This window comes from Mus musculus, chromosome 15 (assembly GCF_000001635.26).
Source record: "Mus musculus strain C57BL/6J chromosome 15, GRCm38.p6 C57BL/6J".
NCBI classification, from domain to species: Eukaryota; Metazoa; Chordata; class Mammalia; order Rodentia; family Muridae; genus Mus; species Mus musculus.
In genome coordinates this window covers 101,637,729-101,648,066 of record NC_000081.6, presented here as the reverse complement: position 1 = coordinate 101,648,066, position 10,338 = coordinate 101,637,729, and the positions used below count along the sequence as shown (strand labels likewise).

The window sequence follows — 10,338 nt, the reverse complement described above, 5'->3', positions numbered from 1 at the left end:
TGAGTATATATTAAGGTCATTTTAAATTGTGTATTAAGCAGCCTAACTGTAGATGTAATGCTGAATTATACACTGTAGGAATTACATATATTCTGAGATCTGCTTTCAAACACTATTAGGTTGGTGAGTGAAATGAATTGGAACATGAAAGCAAATGGCTGGCTGTGAGCTGCTTGTCTAAAACGGTCACACAGGTGTTGGATAAGAATATTTGACCTTTGCATCTGTTGCAAATGGGATTTAAAGGAAAACAGGTTATACTTCATATTCCTAATCACACAAGGTCAGCTATCATCTTTCTGTTGACATAGAATTACATCTGGTCTCCAGTATCTCCATGGGAGAAAAGAGCAGGCAGGCTGGGGGCAGAGGTGGCAGTATTTAGCAGGACATGCAAAAATCTTTGTAGAGTTTGTGACGAACTCTGAGATACATTTAATGAAGAACTGACATCCTGTATACAGCTAGAGTCAATACTAGAGTCATGAGCATTGTCCCTGGCTAAAGAATGCCAAAATAGCAACCTCAATGTTTCATAACATTTTCAAATAATCCTGGAGTTACCTCACTGTCTGTAAATCCCTGTCCTAATTCTGCAAGCTCGCCTTCAGGACCCAGCACAGCCTATCTGTAACATATATAAGCTGCGACCTGGAGCATGATCCACACTATTCTGTTTAGCAGTGCATTGTGTCTCTCCATATCCCATTTTCTTCTCTAGGAACCATGTCTACCAAATCCACCATCAGGATTCAAACCAGCCACTGTGGCTTCAGTGCTAGCTCAGCCAGAGTACCTGGGCTCAACCGCTCTGGCTTCAGCAGTGTGTCCGTGTGCCGCTCCCGGGGCAGGGTGGCTCCAGTGCAATGTGTGGAGGAGCTGGCTTTGGCAGCAGGAGCCTCTATGGTGTGGGGAGCTCCAAGAGGATCTCCATCGGAGGGGGCAGCTGTGGCATTGGAGGAGGCTATGGCAGCCGATTTGGAGGAGCCTATGGCAGCCGATTTGGAGGAAGCTTCGGCATTGGAGGTGGAGCTGGTAGTGGCTTTGGCTTCGGTGGTGGAGCTGGCTTTGGTGGTGGCTATGGGGGAGCTGGCTTCCCGGTGTGCCCACCTGGAGGCATCCAAGAGGTCACCATCAACCAGAACCTCCTCACCCCTCTGAACGTGCAAATCGACCCCACCATCCAGTGGGTCAGGACTGAGGAGAGGGAGCAGATCAAGACCCTCAACAACAAGTTTGCCTCCTTCATCGACAAGGTGAGACATGGTCCTCCCTAGAGCAATCTGTGTGTCTACAGGGAATGCTGAACAGAGGTGTAGGGAAGAGGCTTCAGTCTCAGCTCTGATACTGCCTGTGTTGCTAGTTGATGCTCTGTCCTGGTTTGTGTTCCTCTTCAGTTAGACTGGCATCTGGAAATCAGGGTCAGCGCTCCTCTCCTCCAGAGGTTGTCCCATAAGGATGTCTGATCACAATGGTCTGAGATGGCCTAAGAACTCACCCAACAGAGGACTCTAGTGAGATGAAAGTCTATATCTATGTATAGTGCAGCTGGGGGACATGCCAGGCTCACTAAGCTGCAGCACACTTCAGTAACACACTGCTAGGCTGCCAGTGCTCTGCAAGAGTGCTCTGCCTTCCTTAGAGAGGTGGTGCTGGAGTATCCCTCTCAGACCCAGGACCAGGTTCTATCTACACTGAATGAGTTTAGTCAGACAGCCTGAGAAGGCACCCACACTAGTGAAGTGGTCATAGAAGGAGGAAACACAAACTTTTGCTCCTCATGCTCGGCCCCTCCAGGTGCAGTTCCTGGAGCAGCAGAACAAGGTCCTGGACACCAAGTGGGCTCTGCTGCAGGAGCAGGGCACCAAGAACCAGAGGCCTGACTTGGAGACTCTGTTTGAGCAGTACATCAGCAACCTCCGCAGACGACTGGACAGTATCACTGGAGAGAGGGGTCACCTGGATTCTGAGCTGAGAAAGATGCAGGACACAGCGGAGGACTACAAAGGCAAGTGAGTTACAAAGAAGGAGGAATCCAGTCTCCTAACTTCATAAAAATGGAAGCCCAAATCTAGACAAGGGTTCCATGATTTAAGAAAGTTTGGTCACAGAGATGAAAATGACAACTTACTGTCAACAGACAAAAGGCTACAACCAAGCAGGGCCTAGGGTTATAGAACATTGGAAGATAGAAAAGGAAAGAATCAGTCAATTAAAAAAAAAACATGTTTTAGCCATGTGTGGATATGCTATATTCATAGAATATGGGGCAGAGTCACAGGCTGCCATTGATGGAATCATCTCTTTGACTCCATTGTGGTACACATTTCCTCTCATAGATATGAAGATGAAATCAACAAGCGCACAGCAGCAGAGAATGAATTTGTAACCGTGAAAAAGGTGAGCTGACTAGTCATGGAGATGGGTTTCTCTGCTGAATGGCATAAATGGCCTTGCCTGTCCAGTCCATCCCAGAGAAATGGTGGTGGTGGAGACAGATGTCAATGGTCTGGGGTAGAGAGTTAACCTGACTCCCTGTTGTTCATGGATTTCTCAGGATGTAGATGCTGCCTACATGACCAAGGTTGAACTGCAAGCCAAGGCAGATAGTGTTGCAGACGAGATCAACTTCCTGAGAGTTATTTTTGAGGCAGTAAGTCCCCCAGTTCTCTCCTTCTCTCTCTTTCTCCTTCTCACTCCCTTTATATTCTCCAGTGCAAAGTGTTGGGAACCTCTGTGATCCACTCAGACAGAGGTGCTGTGGCAATTTCTGTTCTGCAGGAACTGTCTCAGGTACAAACTGTCGTCTCAGACACAACTGTGGTCCTCTCCATGGACAACAACCGTAGCCTGGACTTGGACAGCATCATTGCCGAGGTCAAGGCCAAGTATGAGGACATTGTTCAGAGAAGTCGTGCAGAAGCTGAGACTTTGTACCAGACTAAAGTGAGTGTTGGGATGCAGGGCAATAAGGATGCCTGGGAACCACTCTAAACTCCATGAGTCTCTGAGTTCAGTCATGGAGACCCCTTAAAGAGAAGCTGGGGTGTTCTCACAGCAAATGTATTATGTCCTTGTGTTATGGACAGATGTTTTATTCTAAGAGAACAAGACCCTAGAGGCAGATGCAAAGTTAACATAAATGGTGTCCAGGGCTCTTTTTTCTTATACTCTGACCACGGATCCTCATGAGACACTAGAAAACGATTTCACTTCCTGAGGGAACAAAGGATTCTGTGGTCTACAGCTTGTCTTGCAGAAAAGCCATCACATCCATGGAAGTGTGTGCCACTTAGCGGTGGATTTGCTTCTGCATGTAACAACTCACATAAATTTTCTCTCTTTGTTTGGCCTTCAGTATGAGGAGCTACAGGTCACAGCTGGCAGACATGGGGACAACCTGCGCAACACCAAGCAGGAGATCGCTGAGATCAACCGCATTATCAGGAGGCTGAAAGCTGAGATTGACAGTGTTAAGAAGCAGGTGGGGCAGACAGAGAAATGCAGGGGTTGCAGGTCATTGTTTTCTGTCCTTTAAGTCTAGTTCACCAGAAATTATGGTCTGGGGCTCAACCTCTGCAGAGATGCACACTGCGAGATTTTTTTGGTTGCCCTCTCTGCCCAGCTTTCCAAACTGCAAGCCGAAATTGATGATGCTGAGAGACGTGGGGAGATGGCCCTGAACGATGCCAGGGGCAAGATGGAAGGGATGGAGGATGCCCTGCAGAAGGTCAAACAGGACACGGCCAGGATGCTGAATGAATACCAGGAGCTCATGAATGCCAAGCTGGGCCTTGATGTGGAAATCGCTGCCTATAGGGCAATTCTGGAAGGAGAGGAGTACAGGTGCGTAAGTACAACCTCCAGCCCCTGAGGACAGCTCCATGGTGCCAGCACTGAGCACAAGAAGAGGGAGCAGTGGCTGTGCTCACCATGGTTACTTCAAGAAACTCCTTCCTGTGCTGGAGAGATGGCTCAGTGTTTAGTTCTTCTAGAGTTACTGACTTCAATTCTCAGAAGCCATATGATGGCTCACTACCGTCTCTACTTGGATCAAGTTCCCTCTTCATGGGTGTCTAAAAACAGGTAGAGTGAACCCAAATACATAGAATAAATACAGGAGTATTAAAAAATAGATTTCTTTCCAGAAGATTCTGGACCTTCAACAGATTGAGGGTTCCCATTGGGACTGAGGTGATGGCTGCCTAGTTCTCACTTGCTGCTTTCCTCTCTTAGGTTCAGTGGAGAAGGTGCTGGACCAGTCAACACCTGTAAGTGCTCTGCCTGTCTGAATCCCTTTCTACTGCCCTTGCGACTGGGTCAGCTGGTCACAGAGTGCTAACCATGTCTGCTGCGGTGTCCTTTTCCTCCTTCACAGCTGTGAAGCAGCAGTCCACCGTGTCCAGAGCCTATGGCAGCACAGGTGGTGCCAGCAGCAGCTTAGGCCCGGGCAGGGGCAGCAGCCATTCCTATGCCAGTGTCCATGGTAGGTATGGCTTCAGTGCTGGAAGTGGCAGAGTCATCAGAGGTGGCCTCAACTCCTCTGTTGGCAATCCTTCCACCATCAGTTCCAACCACCAGAGCTTGTTGTGGACCCCAAATAGCCTGGCTGTAATGCCCTGTGTACAGGGGCATCTCCTCCCTGCATCTCCTCCTTTGCTATCTGCTTGGGTGTGAGGAGGCTGTGTCCACTTGCTCCTCTTGGGATCTCACTGCTCATGTTTTGAGTCATCCTCTGAGCTCACATCACGATTCACACACATTTTGTGCTTCATGCTGTAATTGGGTTTCTAGGCTCCGGCCTTCCTTCCTCTATCTCTGGGGTTCTTGTGAAAGGTTGTCTTTGTCTTCTTCATTCTGGAAATCATTGTCTTGTTCTTACTCAAGAAATGCACACGTCCCTTTGAGTTTCCAGCGGCCTGAGAAACCCCATCTTTCAACACCGGAAAATTCCCTGTACAGTCACTGGTCCTGTGATGTCTTTGCTCATGTGATGTTACCTCTGCTCTTTGCTCCCTTGTAATTGCTAAATAAAGCAGGTTTATAAATAATAACTTTCACATGTGTATTTTTTGATTTTTAAATATAGAATATCCATGGCCTTGCTAGGCAAGGTCCTTTTAGTGTATCATTAATTTTCTCTCTCACTGCTGTATATCTTAATTTGTTAGTCTCCTATAATTTAATTTTGCATTTAATTTCATTTAAAAACTTTTTAAGGTAAAATAGAATTCCATCCCTTTACCCCTTGATTTCCCACCCACCAGTCCATCCTAGGTGTCTTCATTCAAACCCTCACCTACTCCTTCATTATCAAATTGATAGTCTTTGTGGGGAGCCTATATTTCCTTCATTTTCTTATGAACAATTTTTAATGTATCCATTTTTCATGTGTTTCCCTTCCTTTCCTTAGAAATTGTCAAGAAATATCAGTTGAGTCTTCCTTCCCATATGAATTGCCTGTCAGTGAGAACCTAGTCTGCAGGTGTGAATGTACCCACCATGATAACAGCCATTATTAGAAATTAGTTGTTAGGCCCCTGTGCTTTGATCACCAGTAGATCACAGCACTCAGGCAGAGCATTGGGTTGGAGAAACATTCGTGGACAGGTATAGCCAGAGTCTATTTTAGAAGAGAAGAAGTTATTTGTTTGAGAACCACAGTTTCCTTCATGACCAAGAAAACTGCCTGCCAACCAACCACAATAGCAGTGAATATTTCTTCTTTCAGACCTGAAATTTTATTACTGTAAAGGTGTCCTAAAGGGACAGCAGAAACACAACAAGGTGTTCACGTGCTACTTTGCATCCCAACTACAAATGAGAAATACTGGAGACATTCAGAGTGGTCAAGTTCAGGCACTCAGACTCATTCAAAACCTGAAAATCTCATTTTGAAAATCATGAAGGCTTTAGGGGAATGTTGGCTCCTTCTCATACCTTTAGCCACCCACCATGGATTTTCAAAGAATTTTTGTTTACATGTTGCACACCAGAAGTTTTGATTTCACTCCTATCTGTCCTCTCCTGGTTTAACCCATGAGTGAGCAGGGCAACCTCAGCTTGATTGTGAGTTCGATTATTTGATTCCTTTCTGACACTTCTTCAGCCCCATTGTTCCCTCAAATAACGCCCAGCATCCTTATCCCCAAGTACACAGACCAATTGCTGTGTTCCTTGTTTTGTTGCTGTTTCTTGATCTTTCTGCATAATTTTCTTTTTGTTACATGATTGCTACTGTTCACATAACACTAGAAGCTTGACACCTTGGATTCTCTTCAGTCTCTGCCCAGAACTCCTCAATAGGAAAAAAAATAATGACTTATATCTAATTCTAAGCCTTCTCTTGACACATATGCATATATGGGACAACAGAAAGGACAATAACTGACTGACAGGTAAAATAGAATATGGAAATCATCACAACAGGATCATCTATAGAGCGATTCAAATGAAATTTAATTCATGTAACATGTGTATATTACAAATGTAATAAATGAATACCAAAAGAGGACCAAAGGGATGATTCGCTGGCATAAATATTAGTTCCACAAGGTTGATGGTTATGGTGGCCCACATGTAATTCCAACCCTCTGGAAGTATAAATAGTGTTACCAGGGGCAAGCTGGCAAGAGAAAGTAGCCCAAGTTCTGGGCTCAATAAGCAAAGTGGAGAATGATTGTAGAAGCAGAAACCTAGAATGTTCACACAGATGCACACACATGAATGTACATATGCACCTGTGCAGATACCATAGATGCACAGAATACTCCTATTACACATGCATCTAAATGTTTCTTTTTAACATTTGGTGTCTCCTATGAGCATAGAATGTGTTTTAACCAAAACTACTTTTCATTTCTCCCCTTCCTATTCCTCCTCTATCCCTTTACCATCTTCCCTTCCAGCTTTATGTATTATCTGCCCCCCCCCCATGATTGTGCTTTGTGTTGCGTGTAAATGAATGAGTTCAAGACAATCTACTGGAGCATGGCCTATGAAGCAACATGACTGGATCCCTCTATTCCTACCATTCTTCAGCAATAGTTCTAGGTCAACAAGCAAATAACTCACTGTGTTGGGAACAAGCAAAAGAATTATTCTAAGTATCACCAGATCATTTTCAGAGTCCGTTTCATCATAGGGGGAAAACAAATTCAATGTCTCAGGCCCCAGGGAGCTGGGGATTTCCCTACAGCTGAATAGTTGCTGTTATAAAGAGTCATCAGAGTCCAGCCATCTCAAGGACAACTCCTCCATCTTGCTGGTAGGGTCGAACACATTCATGATCCAAGACCTGGGAACAGATTCTTATCCCACTTCTCAAAATGTTTTCATAATTGTCTGTTAACCAGTAAAGAATACAGAAATTGCTGTTATGTAAACCGAGGTGTATAAGTTTGTAAATGAGGTGGACATATTCTAGGGCTCCTCAACTTTGTCTCAAGTTCTTAAAGCTGCTAAGCAACATTTTCCTATATTAGAGTTATCCAATTGATTCTGCATGATGGCAGAGAGTCATGGGGCTGGAAGAAGACAGTCCAGAGTAGAGTGTGGTTGAGGTCTATCCAATCTGGAGATTGTCATGAGTAGAACAACTCTCCCTCCTTCTCAATTGGACCTGCACGTCCTGGTGAAGGTAGTCCTGTGTTCCCCACACCTCTGACTCACCCAAGGAGATCACCTGACAGGTAGCTAGATTAAACTTCCTTTCCCCTCATAAGGTCATGTCCAGCAGCACCTAGAATTTCTCCTATGCAAGAGTAGAGGTGCACTACATTGTGTGCAGCAGGTGTACAGCATCAATGACAGCTTCGGATCCAGGTGCCATTTCTGTAACATATCCACATCTAGCTAAAATTTGATTTTTTTAAATTAAACAATTCATTCCTTTTCAGTCTCCTAACTTCCTATCTTCCTCCTTCATCCTAACCTTTTTCTTTTTTTGCCAATGATTTTCTGTTCTAATCTCAGTGACCAAGCTTTCTTAATTCAGGGAATTCATGTATACATTTGGGCTTCCATTTTTATAATTTAAGAAACTGGATTCTCCCCTCTTTGAAAATTACTTGCCCTTGTAGTCCCTCACCATCTTCTCTTTGCTCCTCAGCTCAGAGTCCAAGGGGTCCTTTTGGTCAAGGATGCTGCCAAGTTCTCTCAAAAGGTCATCGTTATAATAGGCAAACAAAGGCTCCAGTTCCTGACTTATGACGCCAATGCCCAGTTCTTGCAGCAGAGCCCACTTAGTGTGCAGAACCTTGTTCTGATGCTCCAGGAACTGTACCTGACAGAGCCAAATGTGAGGGAGAGAAGTTTGAGTTTCATTCTCCTATGACCCAGAGACTAGTTTGCTTCCCCTCTCGGGCTCTGTGCCTACATCCATTCTGTGTTCTACCTGGTCCTGGATCTGAGAGGGACAATCAGAGAGAAGCTCCCCAACCCATCCCTCTAAAGAATGCAAAGAACTCATTCAGAGCACTGGCAGCGTGGCAGTAGCTCATTAGCGTTTGGTTCAGTTTATTAAGTCTGGCATGGCTCTCAATTCATATATGTGTGTGTGTGTGTGTGTGTGTGTGTGTGTGTGTGTGTGTGTGTGTGTGTTTGTGTGTGTGTGTGTATATACATATACACATATACACATATACATAGATACATAGATACATAGATACACACACATATATGTACTTTCATCTCAGTACAATTGACTGTTGTGTGAGTCCTCAGGTCATTTCAGTTCACTGGGCTCACACCCATATGGGTCAACCTCTGCAGGAGAAAATTCTGACCCTGATATCCAGATGTCAATCTAACTAAAGAGGAACACAAACCAGGACTAAGAATCAACTGGAAACAAAGGCAGTATCTGAGTCAAGCCTGAAGCGTCTTCCTCCACCTGTCTGCCATTCACTCTAGACACACAGGCTGCTCTAGGAAGGACCATGTCTTACTTTGTTGATAAATTAGGCAAACTTGTTGTTGAGCGTCTTGATCTGCTCCCTCTCCTCAGTCCTGACCTGCTGGATGGTGGGGTCGATTTACAGATTCAGAGGGGGTGAGGAGACTCTGGTTGATGGTGACCTCTTGGATGCCTCCAGAGGGGCATATGGTTAAGCCAGCTCCCCCATAGCCACCACCAAAGCCAGCTCTATCAGCAAAGTCAGTCGAACACCAAAGCCAAAACCATTGCCAGCTCCTCCTTTAAAGATGAAGCCTCCTCTGAATTGGCTGCCATAGTCTCCCCCAATCCTAAAGCTGCCCTGTCCCATGGAGATCTTCTTAGAGCTCCCCGAACCATAAAGGCTCCTGCTGTGGAAGTCAGATCCTCCACAAATGGCTTGGGAACCTCTCCAGCCCAAGGAATGGCACATGGGCACACTGCTAAAGCCAGAGCTGTTTAACCCAGGTACTCTGGCTGAGCTGGTATTGTAGCCACGGTGGCTGGTTTGACTCCTGATGGTAGTTTTGGTACACATGGTTCTTGAAGATGAGAATTCTGGGAAGTGAAGAAGTGGAGAGCTAAACAGGAAGAGCTGAATAGATGATGGTTGTGCTAGCTTATATATGGTACAAATCAGCTGGGTTGGGTCCTGGATGTGAGGTTGCTGAGTAGAAAGGACAAGGCTTTACAGTTTGGGCTTCCTTTAGTCAGGGACAATGCTTCTGTGTCTAGTGCTGACCTGATCTGAGTGCAGTAATTCAGTTCTTCATTCACTGTGTCTCAGAGTTAATCATCAACTCTAAGGAATGTTTTGCATGTCCTGCTGAATGTCCTGCCAGGTCTTTTTTCTGCCTGCCTGTTCATCCCAAGGAGATACTGGAGACCAACTGTCGTTGTATGCCACCAGTAAGACCATAACTGATATGTAGTGATTAGGAATATAAAGAATAACCTGTTTTTCTTTACAGCCCATTTCCAACAGACAAAAAAATAAGCCACACATTTATCCCATACCTGTGTGACAGTTTTAAGATGAGCAGCTCACAGTCAGCCTTTTGCTTTCATGCTTCCATTCAATTCACTCACCAACCTAATAGTACTTGAAAGCAGATCTCGGAAAACATGTAATAGCTTCAGTATATAATTCAATATTACATCTAAGGTTAGGCTGTGTTATACCTATGCAGAAATGTCCTTATATCTTAAAATACTCATATATATATATATTCAATTACCTTCAATTTTGCTCAAGGGGCTTTAACGATGGCTCAGTGGTGAATAACATTTGCTGCTCTTGCAGAAGATCCGAGTTTAGTTTCCAGCACCCACATGGTGGCTTGAAACCATTCATAACTACAGTTCCAGGGAATCCCTTATCTCTTCCTAACCTCTGATGGCCT

At 45.0% G+C, this 10,338-nt stretch overlaps 2 pseudogenes across 1 annotated transcript; one reads left to right on the top strand and one right to left on the bottom strand.

The window, feature by feature from the left end:
* The first annotated feature begins 686 nt into the window (after window positions 1–686).
* On the top strand, window positions 687–5,048 carry Gm5478 (predicted pseudogene 5478; annotated as a pseudogene). The gene is made up of 7 exons (NR_003960.1): window positions 687–1,256; window positions 1,798–2,012; window positions 2,340–2,400; window positions 2,558–2,653; window positions 2,782–3,484; window positions 3,626–4,271; window positions 4,379–5,048. The product of NR_003960.1 is annotated as a predicted pseudogene 5478 (transcript).
* Gm17851 (predicted gene, 17851) lies at window positions 8,947–9,538 on the bottom strand (annotated as a pseudogene).